General features: G+C 50.6%; 1 protein-coding gene across 1 annotated transcript in view; it reads left to right on the top strand.

The window, feature by feature from the left end:
• The window catches only part of slc6a3 (solute carrier family 6 member 3), a 145,996-nt gene that overhangs the window by 17,078 nt on the left and 111,392 nt on the right, over window positions 1–17,526 (top strand). The gene's annotated exons all lie outside the window — the stretch shown is intronic.

The following is a 17,526-nucleotide window of genomic DNA, read 5'->3' on the forward strand; positions in this document are numbered from 1 at the left end:
GCATCAGACGTCGCTCTAGCCGCCATCCTCAACCAGGCAGACAGACCCGTGGTATTCTTTTCACGAACCCTTCATGCCTCCGAAATTCGACACTCCTCCGTTGAAAAAGAGGCCCAGGCGATCGTTGAAGCTGTGCGGCATTGGAGGCATTACCTGGCCGGCAGGAGATTCACTCCCCTCACTGACCAACGGTCAGTAGCCTTCATGTTTAACAACACACAGCGGATCAAAAATGATAAAATCTTGCGGTGGAAGATGGAGCTCTGCACCTACAATTACGAGATTTTGTATCGCGCTGGTAAGCTCAACGAGGCCCCCCGAAGCCCTATCCCGAGGGACATGTGCCAGCCCTATCCCGAGGGACAGGTGGACCGCCTCCGGACTCTGCAAGACAACCTTTGTCACCCGGGAGTCACACGGTTGTACCACTTCATCAAGGCCTGCAATTTGCCCGACTCCGTCGAGGAAGTACGGGCAATCACCAGAGACTGCCAGGTCTGTGCGGAGTACAAAACGCACTTCTATCAGCCGGACCGCGCGCGCCTGGTGAAGGCTTCCCGCCCCTTTGAGTGCCTCAGCGTGGATTTCAAAGGGCCCCTCCCCTCCACCAACCGTAACACGGATTTCCTCAGTGTGGTCGATGAGCACTCCAGATTCTCCTTCGCTATCCCATGCCCCGACATGACGTCTGCCACCGACATCAAAGCCTTCAACACCATCTTCGCTCTATTCGGCTTCCCCGCCTACGTCCACAGCGACAGGGGATCCTCATTCATGAGCGATGAGCTGCGTCAGTTCCTGCTCAGCAAGGGTATCGCCTCCAGCAGGATGACCAGCTATAACCCCCGGGGAAACGGGCAGGTGGAGAGGGAGAATGGGACGGTCTGGAGGGCCATCCAGCTGGCCCTACGGTTCAGAAATCTCCCGGCCTCCCGCTGGCAGGAGGTCCTCCCCGATGCACTGCACTCCATTCAGTCGCTCCAATGCACTGCGACTAACGACACACCCCATGAACGTCTCTTCGCCTTCCCCATGAAGTCCACATCCGGGGTGTCGCTCCCGACTTGGCTCGCAGCTCCAGGACCCGTACTCCTCCGTAAGCACGTACGACTCCACAAGGCGGACCCGTTGGTTGAAAGGGTGCAGTTACTCCATGCTAACCCCCAGAATGCCTACGTAGTGTACCACGACAGCTGCCAGGATACTGTCTCCCTCAGGGACCTGGCACCAGCAGGTTCCCCACACACACACCCCTCCGACCCGGCGCCACCCTCTCCTCCACCGGTGCACCCAGCAGCAACCCCCCCGGGACCGTCAGTCCTCCCCCTGTCCACGCCCGAGGATGAGGAGGATTTCGGCATGCTCCCGGAGTCACCGAGGACCCGACCGGCACCGGAATCGCCGTCACCACTGCGTTGCTCCCAACGTCAGATCAAGATCCCGGACCGGCTAAATCTGTAATTGGTTTGGGACTGTTAAAGCACCATGTATGGGACTCCAAAATTTTTTTTTGCCTCTGTATATTAAAACTTGCTCTGTATATAGTTCTCTGCCACCCCCGCCAGACTAAATTTTAACAGGGGGTGAATGTGGTAATCACCACTGTTGTATATATTAGGAGATGTGTGATAAGGCCCTGTACTACAGGTATGGGGGTAGTCCCTGCCTGCTGGCTCCGCCCAGTAGGCGGAGTATAAATATGTGTGCTCCCTATACAGCAGCCATTTTGCCAGCTGCTGTAGGAGGCCACACATCTTAGTGTAATAAAGCCTCAGTTGTATTCAACTCTCGTCTTTGTGCAATTGATCGTGCATCACTAACCACTGTGGCATTGTGAGGTAGCTGTGCTAACCACTGTGCTGCCACTTGTGCCATCGTGCCACCCCCTTATCTTACAGCACTTAAGGTGCAGGTCCAGTTGCTTTTTAGAAGAGTTTAGGGTCTCTGAATCCACCACCAACTCGGGCAGTGAATCCCACTACCCTATGTGTAAAACGTTCTTCCTCATGTCCCCTCTACACCTTCTGCCACTTATCTTGAATCTATGTCCCCTGGTTCTAGAATTCTCCAGCAAGGAAAACTATATAATCCTGTCCACTCCAGAACAATAATGTCCTTCCTGTAATGTGGTGACCAGAACTGCACACAATACTCCAGTTGTGGCCTCATCAGTGTTTTATACAATTCCAACATTATATCTTTGCTTTTATATTATCTACCTCTACCAATGAAGGAGAGCATTCCATGGGGCTGTTTAGCACAGGGCTAAGTCGCTGGCTTTGAAAGCAGACCAAGGCAGGCCAGCAGCACGGTTCAATTCCCGTACCAGCCTCCCCGAACAGGCGCTGGAATGTGGCGACTAGGGGCTTTTCACAGTAACTTCATTGAAGCCTAATTGTGACAATAAGCGATTTTCATTTTCATTTTTTCATGTGCTTTCTTTACAACCTAGTCTGTGAACTGCTGCCTTTAAGGACCTGCGTACTTATACACCAAGATCTCTTACTTTATCTACCCCTCTTAGTATATTCCCATTTGTTGTGAACTCTTTAAAATTGTTTGACCTCCCTAAATGCATGACCTCACACTTCTCCGTGTTAAATTCCATCTGTCACTTTACCGCCCACTCCACCAACCTATCTATATAATTTTGTAGCTGATAACTATGCTCTACACTGTCCTCCACTCGGCCAATCTTTGTGTCATCTGCAAATTTCCCAATCGTGCTCCCCACGTTCACAAAAACAAACCGAGCCCTGTGGAACACCATTTGAAACAACTTTCCAATTGCAAGAGCAGCAATCGGCTAGTGCCCTTTGTTTCCTGTTACTAAGCCAACTTCTTATCCAGTTTGCCACCTTGCCCTGTATCCCATGGCCTTTCATTTTCTTGACTAATGTGGTACTTTGTCAAACGACTTGCTAAAATCCATGTACACCATATCCACTGCACTACCTTCATCAACCCTTGTCACTTCCTCGTAGAATTCAATCAAATTTGTGAGGCAAGAGCTTCCTTTAAAAAACCCATGCTGATTCGGTATGGGATGAGCAACTCACAGTCCTTGTGATGACAAAATCCTGTCTTCGCACTGAGGATATCCTCCACAGTGTTGTGTGGCACTACCACTATGCTGAATGGTATAGATTCAAAACAAATCTAGCATCACAGAACTGGGCATCCATGAGGTGCTGTGGGCCATCATCAGCAGCAGAAGTTTATTCAACCACAAAATTCCAACCTAAGTGTTGTAAAATTGAATTGTTAGACAACATCACAATTTACATTGTCTCACAGATATTTTGTTGTAAAGCGGACCTGCTACGTTCCTTAACTCTGTTGATGTATGCGGTCACCTTGTTTTGGAAGAGAACGTCGTCTGATGTCCAGTCATTTTATTTTGCATTTGAAACCCGATGGTTTTATATGAAATTAATTGGTTTCAAGCTCATTATATGTCGTGGGACAGAAATGTCCACATTGTCTTCTTCTACTGAAAATATTGAAAAACTAAGTTTTTTAATACTAATTTTGCTTAAGAAAAGGTACAGTTTTGTTATTTTTGGTGTTAAGGCAGAAACATAGTATCATTAACCATGAATCTATATGAAGATATGAAGAGGGCAGCATGGTAGCACAAGTGGCTAGCACTGTGGTTTCACAGCGCCAGGGTCCCAGGGACCCCGCTGGGTCACTGTCTGTGCGGAGTCTGCACGTTCTCCCCGTCTCTGCGTGGGTTTCCTACAGGTGCTCCGGTTTCCTCCTACAGTCCAAAGACGTGCAGGTTAGGTGGATTAGCCATGCTAAATTGCCCTTAGTGTCCAAAAAGATTAGGAGGGGTTATTGGGTTACGGGGATAGGGAGAAGTGAGGGCTTAAGTGGGTCGGTGCAGACTCGATGGGCCGAATGGCCTCCTTCTGCACTGTATGTTCTAAGGTGGCGGTTTGTAGGTGGCGGTCACACGTTAGGTGGCTCCTGCTCGAGGCTTTGGTTTTTGGACTTCAATGCTCAGTTTCAGGGACAGTTTTTGAATAAGCTGGTGTAGGAAGGTATAGGAAGGTGGGGGATGTCGAAGACCCAGAAGAAGGGCACTGGGAAGAAGGGGGCGAGCGAATGTCCGCCTTCGAGTGAGTTGATGTGTCCGGCGGGAAGGAAGATGGTGGAGTTTGGATCGCTGGGTGGGGCCGTCTCCCTCACAGTGGAAACTCTGACCGAGGTGATGGCCAGAGACTGAGAGGCAGTTCGCCAAACACATGGAGGTGTGGCAGAGGGAGATGATGGCTGCGATGAAAGAGTGGGTGGAGGAGGCGATTGCCCCGGTAAAGGCGGCAGTGTCGAAGACGTCGGCCGAGGTGTGGGAGCAAGGAGAGAAGCTGAGGGGGTGGAAGAGGCTCTGTCACAGTGACCAGTTCACCTCGATGGGGTAGAGCTGCGGAGGGTGGCGGAGGCTAACAAAGGGCTTAGAGCTAAGGTGGAGGACATGGAGAACAGGTCAAGGTGGCTAAATCTACAGATCGTGGGCCTGCCTGAGAGGATGGAGGGCCCCAGGCCGACCAAATACTTCGCGAAGATGCTGGCAGAGCTATTGGGAGGGGAGAGGAACTCTCCCAATACGTGTTGGATGGGGCACATCGGTCGCTCATTCCGAAGCCGGAAGAAAATGAACCACCAAGGGCAGTCATAATGCGTTTCCATAAGTTTCATGTGGAGGAAAAGGTCCTGAGTTGGGTGAAGTAAAGGCGAGAGATGAAGTGGGAAGGCATTGGTATTTGAGTATACCAGGATTTGACGGCGGGGTTGGCGAGAAGACGGGCGGCCTTCGGACAGGTGAAGGCAGCACTGTACAACAACAGTGTGAGGTTTGGAATGGTCTGCCCTGCGAGGTCGCGAGTGATGCACAACTTTAGGAATTTCTATTTCGAGACAGTGGAGGCGGCGGAGACACCCGTGGTCATTGGAACCTGGTCAAACAGGTTTCAATAGGCTTGTGAGGTGTGAAAGATGGAAGGATGGGATTGATACTGGGATAACGGATTGCAAGAGGGATGGGGGGCTTCTGGGAGGGAGGGGGGAGTGATCCGACGGTATCAAAAGGAAGTGGTGGGTCAGGACAGAGGGGCAGGGCCCGATGATGATGGAGGATAGGAGGGAGGGGTGTGGTGAGAGACCCCTGGTCAGAATTGGGATGCGGAAAATGAGGGGGTTAGGGGGCTGGTGAAGAGATCAAGAGTTTTTACACATTTGAAGAGCTTAAAAGCCGATGTGGTGATGCTGCAGGAGACCCATCTGAGGATGAAGGATCAGGTGAGACTTAGGAAGGGGTGGGTGAGTCAAATGTTTCACTTGGGGTTTGACAGTCGGACTCGGGGGGTGGGGGGTAGCGATATTGGTGGGCAAGAGGGTGAGGTTTCAAATGGAGAAGGTGGTGATGGATCGGGGGCAGGTACCTGATACTGACGGGTGCGCTAGAGGGGGGGTTGGTGGCACTGGCGAGCATATATGGCCCCAACTGGGATGATGCGGGGTTTGCAAAGAGGGTGTTGGGAGCCATCCCGGATTTGGACACCCATGTGACACATGATTTTAGGGATGGATTGGAACATGGTGTTTGAACCTAAGGTGGACAGGTCCCAGCTGCGCTCGCTGACCAGTCCGGGGGGGGGGGGGGGGGGGGGGGCGGGAAGGTGTTGGCTGGGCTCATGAGGGAGATGCGAGGAGTGGACCCGTGGAGGTTCTTGCATCCGAGGGAACGGGAATATTCGTTTTTCTCTCCGGTACACAAGGTGTTCTCGAGGATTGATTTTTTTTGTGGTGGGAAAGGCACTATTGGCTGGGGAAGAGGTCGGAGTACTCAACAATCGTCATTTCGGATCACGCTTCGCATTAGCCCAGAGGCAGGGGTGGAGAATGGATGTGGGGTTGTTCGCGGAATGGAGCTTCTGTGACAAGATTGGGAAGTTGATCGAGGAATATGTGGGGTTTAATTGCATGGGGAAGGTCATGCAGTTGGTGGTCTGGGAGGCTCTGAAGGCATTAGTGAAGGGGGAGGTGATCTCGTTCAAGGCTAAGGTGGATAGGGAGGAGAGGGAGGAATGCCAAAGACTGATAGAGGAGATTTTGGAGGTGGATGGGAGGCATGCGGGGGACCCCGACCCGGGACTCGTGGCAAAAAGGAAGGAGTTACAGGCGAGGTTCGACCAATTGTCCACGGGGAAAGCAATGCGGCAGTTGAGAAGGATGAGGGGTGGTTTACTAGTACGGGGAGAAGGCAGAACATATGTTGGTTGGTCAGCTCCAGACGGAGGCAGCGGAGAGGGAGATAGATCGCGTACGGGATTCAGCGGGGAGTTGGTGGTAGCTCCGGAACAGATTAATAAAATATTTGAGGAATTTTATAGGGATATATAGGTTGGAGCCGCTAGAGGAAGAGCAGGGGATGAGGGAATTCCTGTATGGGCTGGAGTATCCGAGGCTGGGAGGAGAGGATAGGGCAGGGTTGGCAGAGCCAGTGAGGGAGCAGGAGCTGAGGGTGGCGATTGGGAGGAAGCAGGCAGGAATGGCGGTAGGCCCGATGGGTTCCCGGGGGGAAGGGTTTAGGTATATGCAGGTGCGGGACTTTGTGAGGAAGGTTTTCCCGATAGCGCCCGCCACCTCATTGTTGGAAGCGGTGCTCCCAGTGGGGGAGAGTGGAGTCGTTTCAGGGATTTACGGGAGGATTCTGGAGGAGGATAGGGTGTCTATGGAGGGGATTATGGTGAAGTGGGAGGAAGAGCTGGGGGGGGTGCGTTGGAGGAGGGACTGTGGGGTGAGGTGCTGCGGAGGGTGAATGCCTCGACTTTGTGTGCAAGGTTGGGGTTGATACAGCTCAAGGTAGTGTACAGGGTGAACCTCACAAAATTAAGGATGAGCCGGCTGTTCGAGGGGGTGGAGGATGTTTGTGGGCGATGTGGGAGGGGCCCCGGGAACTATGTTCATATGTTCTGGTCATACCCGAAGCTGGAGAGGTTTTGAGGACGGTGTTACGTACAATCTCAGGGGTCTTACATGTGGATGTGAAGCCCGGTCCCCTGGAAGTCATATTCGGGGTGTCAGACCAGGCCGAGTTGCAGGCGGGTCCGGGGCCTTCGTCTCGCTGATTGCTTGTAGGTGGGTTTTGTTGGGGTGGAGGTCAGCTTCTCTACCCTGTGCCTTGGCATGACGGGGGGACCTGCTGGGGTTTTAGACCCTGGAAAAGGTGAAGTTTGAGCTGAGGGGCGTGAAGATGGGGTTTTACAATTGTTGGGGTTTGTTCATCATACAATTTCAGGAGTTGTTTACCTTTGAGGACTGTTGAGGAAGAGGGGGTTTTGAGGCGGGGGGAGTGAGTTCTTTGATTGTTTGGGGTTTTTGTATTGTGACAATGTTGAAAATTTGTTGAATACAAATACTTTTAAAAAATCTATGTGAAGATTAAAATCATCCATGATTACTGTAATATATTTCTTACAAGGCCCCATTATTTCTTCATTTATACTCTGTGTACAGTATAGTTATTGTTAGGGAGCTTATAAGCAAATGCCATCAGTGATGTATCTCTCTTGCTATTTCCTATCTCTACCTAAATTGATTTTGCATCTGGATCTTCCTGGACAATATAATTTCTCACTACTGTACTGATCGCATCCTTTATTAACTGAACTATTCCACTGACTTTCCTTTCTTCCTATCCTTTTGAAATGTCAAATACCTTTGAATACTGTGACCATGTCTTTACAATATCTTATCAAATTATCCATATTTATTTCTACTTGTTCCTCAATTCATCTATCTTGTTATGAATGCTACATGTATTCAGAAAAAGGGCAACATGACGGCACATTGGCTAGCACCGCTACCTCACAGCACCAAGGGTTCAATTCTGGCCTCGGGAGACTGTTTGTGTGGAGTTTGCACATTCTCCCCGTTTCTATGTGGTTTTCCTCCGGGTGCTTGGGTTTCCTCCCACAGTCCAAAGATATGCAGGTTAGGTGGGTTGGCCATGCTAAATTGCCTCTTAGTGTCGAAAGGTTAGGTGGACTTAATGGGATAGGACAGGGAAGTGGACCTAGGTTAGGGTCCTCTATCGGAGGGTCGGTGCAGATTCGATGGGCTGAACGGCCTCCCTTTGCACTGTAGGGTTTCTATAGTTCTATTCTATGATTGTAAAGAGTCTTTTTACCATTTTTCTTTACTCTGTACAGTCAGAGTCAACTTTGTGAAACCGCAGTTGTGTCTGTGCAGGAGGGGAATAAGAACAGTAGTGATAGGGGATTCATTAGATAGGAGTACAGACAAGTGGCTCTGTGTCTGTAGACGTGATGGCATGTTGCCTCCCTGATGCCAAGGTCAAGGATGCCATGGAGCGGCTGCAGGACATTCTTGTTGGGAAGGATGATCCACATTGGGACCAATGAATTAAATAGGAAAGGGGATGAAAGCAGACTTTAGGGAGCCAGGAAGGAGTTTGAAAGGTAGGACGTCTAAAGCAGTAATTTCAGGTTTTTTTTTAATGAATTTTTTTACAGGATGTGGGCTTCACTGGCTAGGCCAGCATTTGTAGCCCATCCCTGGTTGCCCTTGAAAAGGTGGTTGTGACTTGCTTTCTTGAACCGCTATGTCCATGTGAAGCAGGTACACCCACTGTGCTGTTAGGGAGGGAGTTCAAGAATTTTGACCCAATGACAATGAAGGATCGGTGATATATTTCCAAGTCAAGATAGGCCACGAGTGGTGTCGGAAGGGTCGCTGAGTGATTGGCCGTGGCGTTCGTGTGGTAGCCCCAATTGCAGGAGATGCGCGCAATGCCCGCTATGGTATTTTTATTGAGAATGGCAGCCGCTGCCATCTTATAAATAAGAAGAAAAAGAGGCTGTGTGCAATCTTTCGGCCAGAGGCAGCATCAGAAAGCAGGTCACGCATCCTGCACATACCCTTGACGTCAAGTACCATGTATCGCCGCAAGTCATCTACTGTAGCCACTGAGGTAGTGGTCCCCATCTCTTGAACTGATAGCCACTTCAAGTGGGCATCTACCAGCACCAAAAAGAATCTTGCCGAGGATCAGGCCCGATTAATCAATGTGGACCCTGGCCCACAGGAGACCATTCCCAGGGGTGAAAGGTCGCAGAAGGCTGCAAAGATTGCTGCCTTTGGCAAATGTGGCACTGTCGTCCCAGTTCTTCAATGGCTTTGTCTATGTCTGGCCATCATTCGTAATTCCGTGCCAACATCTTCATCCTTTTCTGCCCTGGATGGGTGATGTGTAACACCTGAAGGAGGGACCCTCTGGCCTGAGGCATGAGAGCCACCCGTGATCCCTACAGAATCATGCCGTCTTCACATGTCAACCCATCTTAATGAGTGAAATAGGGTCTCAGCTGCTCAGACTTCTCGGGACACCAGCCAGACAGTATCATTCACTTGACCTCTGAAACAATAGGGTCTCCTTGGGTCAAGTTGCGGATGTGTCCTGCAGATACTGGCAGAGTATCTTGGAAGTTTAAAGCTAGAATGATCTCCCCTGTGGCACTGACGGTGGCAGAATGCTCTTGGGTAGGGGCAGGCAACTGAATGCATCAATGTTAGCAGTTTCTCAGGCTGGTGCTGAAAAACATAGTTGTAGGCTGCCAACAACAGGACCCAACGCTGCACCCTCCCCGAGGTTATGGGCGCTATGGGTTTATCTTCCATTAACAGGTCCAATAATGTATATTTTTATTTTTTATTCAAATTTTTATCAAAACATAATTTTTGCATAACCATTAACAACATTTAACACAACAAGGTAAACGTTAACATTATATACAGAAAAAAGAACAAGAATATGTAACATTCCCCCCCCCCCCCCCCCCCCCCCCCCCCCCCCCCCCCGCCCGCAAGTTGCTGCTGACATTTAGTGCTGTCCTAGAAAGTCGAGGAACGGCTGCCACCTCCGAGAGAACCCCGTCATGGACCCTCTCAAGGCAAACTTTATTTTCTCGAGACTGGGAAACCCAGCCATGTCACCAATCCAGGTCTTCACGCTCGGGGGCTTCAAGTCCCTCCACATTAAAAGGATCCGTCTCCGGGCTACCAGGGAGGCAAAGGCCAATCGTCGGCCTCTTTCGCTTCCTGAACTCCCGGATCGTCTGCCACACCAAGGATTGCTATCTCTGGACTCGGCACCACCTGCGTGTCTAAGCTCTTGGACATTCCCTGCCAGAATCCCTTAAGAGCCGGGCATGCCCAGAACATATGGACATGGTCTGCTGGGCTTCCCGCACACTTCGCACATCTATCCCCAACCCCAAAGAACTTGCTCATTCTGGTTGCCGTCATGTGTGCCTGGTGGACCACCTTAACTGGATTAAGCTAAGCCTGGCACATGATGAAGAGGAATTAACCCTGTTTAGGGCATCCGCCCACAGGCCCGCATCCAGCTCCCCGCCTAACTCCTCCTCCCACTTGCCCTTTAGTTCCCCCACTGGGGCGTCCTCTGCCTCCTGTAGTTCCTGGTAGATGTCTGACACCTTCCCCTCCCCAACCCAAGTGCTGGAGACCACCCTATCTTGTATCCTGCATGGGGTAGCAACGGAAATGTCACCACCTGCTTTTTAAGAAAGACGCGTACCTAAAGGTATCTGAAGGCATTTCCAGGGGGCAAATTGAATTTATCCTCCAGCGCTTTCAAGCTGGGAAAAGTCCCGTCTATGAACAGGTCCCCCATCCTTTTGATACCTGCCCTATGCCAGCTTTGAAACCCTCCGTCTATCTTGCCCGGGACAAATCTGTGATTGTTGCGTATCGGGGTCCAAACTGAGGCTCTCTCCACCCCCCCCGTGTCTTCTCCACTGACCCCAGATGCTTAATGCCGCAGCCACCACCGGACTTGAGGAGTAGCGCGCCGGCGAGAACGGCAGAGGTGCCGTTACAAGTGCCCCCCCCCCCCCCAGATACGGTCTCTTTACTCGCGGGGTCTTATTTGCCCATACAAATCCCGAGATGATCTTGTTCACCCGCTTAAAGAAAGACTTAGGGATGAAGATGGGAAGGCACTGGAAGACAAACAGAAATCTGGGGAGGACCGTCATCTTAACGGTCTGCACCCACCCCGCTAGAGAGAAAGCGGGAGCATGTCCCACCTTTTAAAGTCCCCCTCCATCTGCTCTACCAGCCGGGATAAATTAAGCTTGTGGAGGGCATCCCAGTTTCGAGCCACCTGTATACCTAGGTACCAAAAGCTCTTCTCCCCCATCTTAAGCGGAAGCTCTCCCAGTCTCTTCTCCTGCCCTTTAGCTTGGATCACGAACATCTCACTTTTCTTCTCGTTTAATTTATACCCCGAAAAATAGCCGAAGACCCTCAAAATCTGCATGACCTCCCCCATCCCCTCCAGTGGGTCCGAAATATACAAGAGCAGATCATCCGCATAGAGCAAGACCCGATGCTCCTCCCTCCCCCCGAACCAACTCCTGCCAGTTCTTGCGTTTTCCACAGGTACTCCCATTCCACCCGGTCAAATGCTTTCTCTGCATCCATCGCTGCCACTACTTCTGCCTCCCCTCCCTCTGAGGGCATCATAATGATGTTTAGGAGCCTCCGTACATTGGAGTTCAGTTGCCTGCCCTTAACGAAGCCTGTCTGATCTCCCCTATCACCCCTGGGACACAGTCCTCAATTCTGGGTCTGTAGGACCCACATTGTAGTGGATCTATCTCCCGTTTGAGAATGAGTGAAATCGAAGCCTGTGACATTGTTGAGGGGAGGGTCCCTCTTTCTTTAGCCTCATTGAAGATCCTTAGCAGGAGTGGACACAACAGTTCCGAAAATTTCTTGTAGAATTCTACAAGATAGCCGTCTGGCCCCGGGGCCTTGCCCGACTGCATGCTCACTAGACCCTTAACAATCTCCTCCAACTCTATCGGGGCCCCTAGTCCCTCCACCAGAACCTCTTCCACCTTTGGAAACCTCAATTGGTCCATGAATTGCTTCATCCCTTCCCCTCCCGCTGGGGGTTCTGACTCATACAATTTACCATAATTACCATAAAATGCCCTAAAGACTTTGTTCACCCTTCTGGGTCCATGACCTTGTTACCATCCTTATCCCGAACTTCCCCAATTTCCCTGGCCACCTCCCTCCTACGAAGTTGGTGCGCCAGCATTCTACTCGCTTTATCTCCATCTTCATAGACTGCCCCTTTTACCTTCCTCAGCTGTGCTGCCGCTTTCCCTGTGGTCAGCAGATCAAAGTCCGCTTGCAGTCTCCGGCGCTCCTTCAGTAGCCCTGTCTCGGGGGTCTCCGCGTAACTCCTGTCTACTCTGAGTATCTCCTCAAATCGTCTCTCTCTCTCCGCTCTTTCCGTCTTCACCCTATGGGATCTGGTAGAAATTAACTCCCCTCTAATAACTGCCTTCAGAGCCTCCCAAACCGTCGTCGCCGTTACCTCCCCCGTATCGTTTGTTTCCAAGTAGTTTTGAATGTTCCTCTTTATCCGCCCACAAACCTCGTCATCTGCTACCAGCCCCACATCTAGCCTCCAGAATGGGCGCTGTCCTCTCTCTTCACCAAGACGCAAATCCACCCAGTGCGGAGCATGATCAGAGACTGCAATGGCCGCGTAGTCCATCCCCTCCGCCCTGCTCACAACAAAGAAATCTATACGAGAATAAACTTTGTGGACATGGGAGAAAAAAGAGAACTCCTTCGCCCCCGGCCGAGCGAACCTCCATGGTTCTACATCCCCCACCTGTTCCATGAAGCCCCTCAGTTCCTTAGCCGCTGCTGGTCGCTTTCCCGTCCTGGGGTTTGACCGGTCCAGTACAGGGTCAATGACTGTGTTAAAGTCACCCCCCATGATCAAATTATGTGAGTCTAAGTCCGGAATTTTACCCAGCATGCGTCTCATGAATTCTACGTCATCCCAGTTCGGGGCGTAGACGTTCACTATCACCACCCGGGTCCCCTGCAGCTTCCCACTCACCATTATGTATCTGCCCCCTTTATCAGCCACAATACTCCCTGCCTCGAATGCCACCCGTTTACTGACCAGAATTGCTACCTCTCTGGTCTCTGAATCCAGCCCCGAATGGAACACCTGGCCCACCCACCCCTTTCTCAATCTTGTTTGATCTGCAATTTTAGGTGCGTCTCCTGTAGCATGGCTACATCTGCCTTTAACCCCTTTAGGTGCGAGAATACGCGAGCCCTCTTGACCGGCCCATTCAGAAACCTCACATTCCACGTGATCAGCCTGGATGGACTAGCCATCCCCCTTTTTCGGCCAACCACAAGCCCGCATATCCCGCTTACTTGAGCCCTCCCATTGGAGGCCCCCCCCCCTCCCCCGCAACAGACCCACGATCCCAATTCCCCAAGTCAAGCGCCCGCTTAACACTAACTCTCCCCCCATTACGCTTCTGTGAGTCAGCTGACCCATGCTGACCCCGGTTGCTCCCGTCTCCAATCATCCTGATGCCTCATTATTCGGGCCCCTCCCTCCCTCTGAAAAGCCCAACTTAACTGCTTTAATAGCCCCCAAAGAACATTTTCCACCACCCCTCCAGCGAAACAAACAACAAACCCTGGGCGCAGACCTGGCCCCAAAAAAGAAACGGCTCCAGCTGCCAGAAGAGCAGCCCTAAGTATAGGGCCCCCCTCCTCCATCTGCGGCCGAACTCCACAAAAGCCAAGAACGTGGCCAGAGAAACAGGGAACAAGAAAGGGCACAACATAACATAGCTCCCTCTGGCTCTCAAACAATTAACATCCCCACCAGAGCGTTTCATCCAAGTGTGGCTGTCCTTTAGGTTGAGTCCAACTTTTCCTGTTTGGTAGATGTCCACACCTCGTCCGGTGTATCAAAGTAGTGGTGACGATCTTGATACGTGACCCAAAGCCTCGCCGGATGCAGCAGTCCGAACTTCACCCCTTTGTTGTGGAGGGCCGTCTTAGCACGGTTGAATCCAGCGCGCCTCTTGGCCAGTTCTGCTCCCAGGTCCTGGTAAATGTGAATTACGCTGTTCTCCCACCTGCTGCTCCGTTCCTTTTTAGCCCATCACAGGACAAGTTCCATGTCTGAGAAGCGGTGAAACCGTACCACCATAGCCCTCGGCGGTTTGTTAGTCTTGGGCTTCCTTGCAAGGACTCTGTGCGCCCCGTCCAGTTCCAGAGGCTGAGGAAATGCCCCCGTCCCCATCAGAGTCCCCAGCAACGTGGTCACAAATGCACTCGCGTCCGATCCCTCGTCACCCTCAGGCAGGCCCAGAATTCGCAGGTTTTGTCTCCTGAACCTGTTTTCAAGGTCTTCCAACCTTTTCTGCCATCTCTTATGTATCTCGTCTTCATTATCCGAGACCTTTTTCTCAGTCTCCTTGATCGCCTTCTCCTGCATTTTCTGGGTCTCAACCATTTTCTCCATCGAGGCCTTCATCAGGGCCAGCATCTCCGTTTTCAGGCCAGCAAAGCAACTTCTGAGGAACTCCTGCTGTTCCCGCGACCACTGGACCCACGCTGTCTGATCCCAGCTGGCCGCCTTTTATGTTCCTGCACCCATTCCAACCGTTTCTCGGTGCTCGTCGTGCCCGTCCTGCTCCTGGTTCCCTCCATAAACTGATGCGGGGAGCCTTCTAGCGCCGTTTGCCTGCCGAGTTTTGTCGAGGAGGAGCCGCCAAAGCTCCTTAAAAGGGCCCGTTAGTCCGTTCGCGGTGGGAGCTGCCGATTACGCGACCTACCCCGCGCATGGCCGCCACCGGAAGTCCCAATAATGGTTTATGATCAATCACCATATTGATCCGGTGACCGTACACATATTGGTGGAATTTCTTCACATCGAATATAACCGCTATGCCCTCCTTCTCAACCTGGGTGTAGTTTCATTCTGCTTCAGAAAGTGTCCTTGAAGCAAAGGCGAGATGGCATTCTGAACCATCTACCATTTTTACGGGATTAAACGGCCCCTGTACTGTAAGGGGAAGCATCACATGTCAGCACGATTGCTTTCCCCAGATCAAAATGCATCAAAAAGTTTGATGACCGTCATGCTTGTTTCACAACTCGAAGGCTTCTTCTTAGGCTCCCACATTACCATCACTGGTGTAATGATACCAATATTGTGGCTAGATTTGAAATAAAACTTCCATAGTAATTGACCCTACCAAGGAAGCACTTAAGCTCGCCGACATTTTTGGGTGCAGGAATGCCTTGTACGGCCGTGACCTTTTCTTTCAATGGGTGCAACCCTGTTGCATCAACAGAAATCCAAGGGATTATTGGCGGCGCCCACTCTGAAAACTGGCTTGGACTGGCTTGATTATACCTAGCGTTTCCAATCTCGTTAGCTTAGCTTCAACCTTCTGATGTAATGCGTACGGCACTGGTCTGTCTCTGAAGAACTTGGGTGTTGAATCTGGATTGACATATATCTTGGCTTTTACGCTCTTAATCAAATCCAATTCTTTATGGAAGACATCTTCATACCTCCTTTAGAGATTGTGGAGAATGGCATCAGATATTTTGAAGATTTCCAGCCAGTTGAGCCTAAATTTCTGTAACCAGGCTCTTCTCAATAGGGTCTATGTCCTTCCACAACAACCAAAGGCAGATTGGCCTCCTGCCCTCTGTAGGCCACTGGGGTCTTGCCTGTATGAGGATCTTCAAATCTCTCCAGTGTATGTTGGCAGCTTAACAGCTCTTCAAGCTTAAAGACAGCATTCCTGCACAAAGATACTGGATGGTCTACTCACCTGTTATGGTCACCAAAGCCCTGGTGTTGACTTCCATTTTAAGGGGTTTACCATTTACCTTTAGGACAATTTCAATCGGAGCCGAATTATTCAATTGGACTGCATTCAACCGATACATTGCAAGCTCCCCTTCAGAGCTCTTCCCATTATGTTCAATGGCACTGTGGACTGCTGCTGCTGCTGCTGTTTTCTTTGCATTGGCGTGCTTTGCCTCGCCCGTCAAAGTGCTTTGAATGTGCCCCCTTCGGTTGCACCAGAAGCACACAAACTCATGAACATGGCAGGTCTCCAAGGGATGGTCCTCCTCCCCACAGTGATGCAGTCCACCTTGGATTGGGTCTGATACCGCAATTCCTTCCCACTCCTTGGGTTCCAATCCTGTCCCAAGGACCATGTCTGGTTCTGCGCTAGAAATATCTGCATGCATAATAGTGCTACAATAATAATGTAAATTATATTGGTCGTTTTTTTGTACAGTGTGTGCAGGAGGGTTTCCTGAAACAATATGTTGACAGGCCAACAAGAGGCGAGGCCACGTTGGATTTGGTTTTGGGTACTGAACCAGGCCAGGTGTTGGATTTGGAGGTAGGAGAGCACTTTGGGGACAGTGACCACAATTCGGTGACGTTTACGTTAATGATGGAAAGGGATAAGTATACACCACAGGGCAAGAGTTATAGCTGGGGGAAGGGCAATTATGATGCCATTAGACGTGACTTGGGGGGGATAAGGTGGAGAAGTAGGCTGCAAGTGTTGGGCACACTGGATAAGTGGGGCTTGTTCAAGGATCAGCTACTGCGTGTTCTTGATAAGTATGTACCGGTCAGACAGGGAGGAAGGCGTCGAGCAAGGGAACCGTGGTTTACCAAGGAAGTGGAATCTCTTGTTAAGAGGAAGAAGGAGGCCTATGTGAAGATGAGGTGTGAAGTTTCGGTTGGGGCGATGGATAGTTACAAGGTAGCGAGGAAGGATCTAAAGAGAGAGCTAAGACGAGCAAGGAGGGGACATGAGAAGTATTTGGCAGGAAGGATCAAGGAAAACCCAAAAGCTTTCTATAGGTATGTCAGGAATAAGCGAATGACTAGGGAAAGAGTAGGACCAGTCAAGGACAGGGATGGGAAATTGTGTGTCGAGTCTGAAGAGATAGGCGAGATACTAAATGAATATTTTTCGTCAGTATTCACTCAGGAAAAAGATAATGTTGTGGAGGGGAATGCTGAGCCCCAGGCTAATAGAATAGGGAAGAGGTGTTGGCAATTCTGGACAGGCTGAAAATAGATAAGTCCCCGGGACCTGATGGGATTTATCCTAGGATTCTCTGGGAGGCCAGGGAAGAGATTGCTGGACCTTTGGCTTTGATTTTTATGTCATCATTGGCTACAGGAATAGTGCCAGAGGACTGGAGGACAGCAAATGTGGTCCCTTTGTTCAAAAAAGGGAGCAGAGACAACCCCGGCAACTATAGACCGGTGAGCCTCACGTCTGTAGTGGGTAAAGTCTTGGAGGGGATTATAAGAGACAAGATTTATAATCATCTAGATAGGAATAATATGATCAGGGATAGTCAGCATGGCTTTGTGAAGGGTAGGTCATGTCTCACAAACCTTATTGAGTTCTTTGAGAAGGTGACTGAACAGGTAGACGAGGGTAGAGCAGTTGATGTGGTGTATATGGATTTCAGCAAAGCGTTTGATAAGGTTCCCCACAGTAGGCTATTGCAAAAAATACGGAGGCTGGGGATTGAGGGTGATTTAGAGATGTGGATCAGAAATTGGCTAGCTGAAAG

This window comes from Scyliorhinus torazame, chromosome 6, assembly GCF_047496885.1.
Source record: "Scyliorhinus torazame isolate Kashiwa2021f chromosome 6, sScyTor2.1, whole genome shotgun sequence".
In the NCBI taxonomy this organism is placed as follows: domain Eukaryota; kingdom Metazoa; phylum Chordata; class Chondrichthyes; order Carcharhiniformes; family Scyliorhinidae; genus Scyliorhinus; species Scyliorhinus torazame.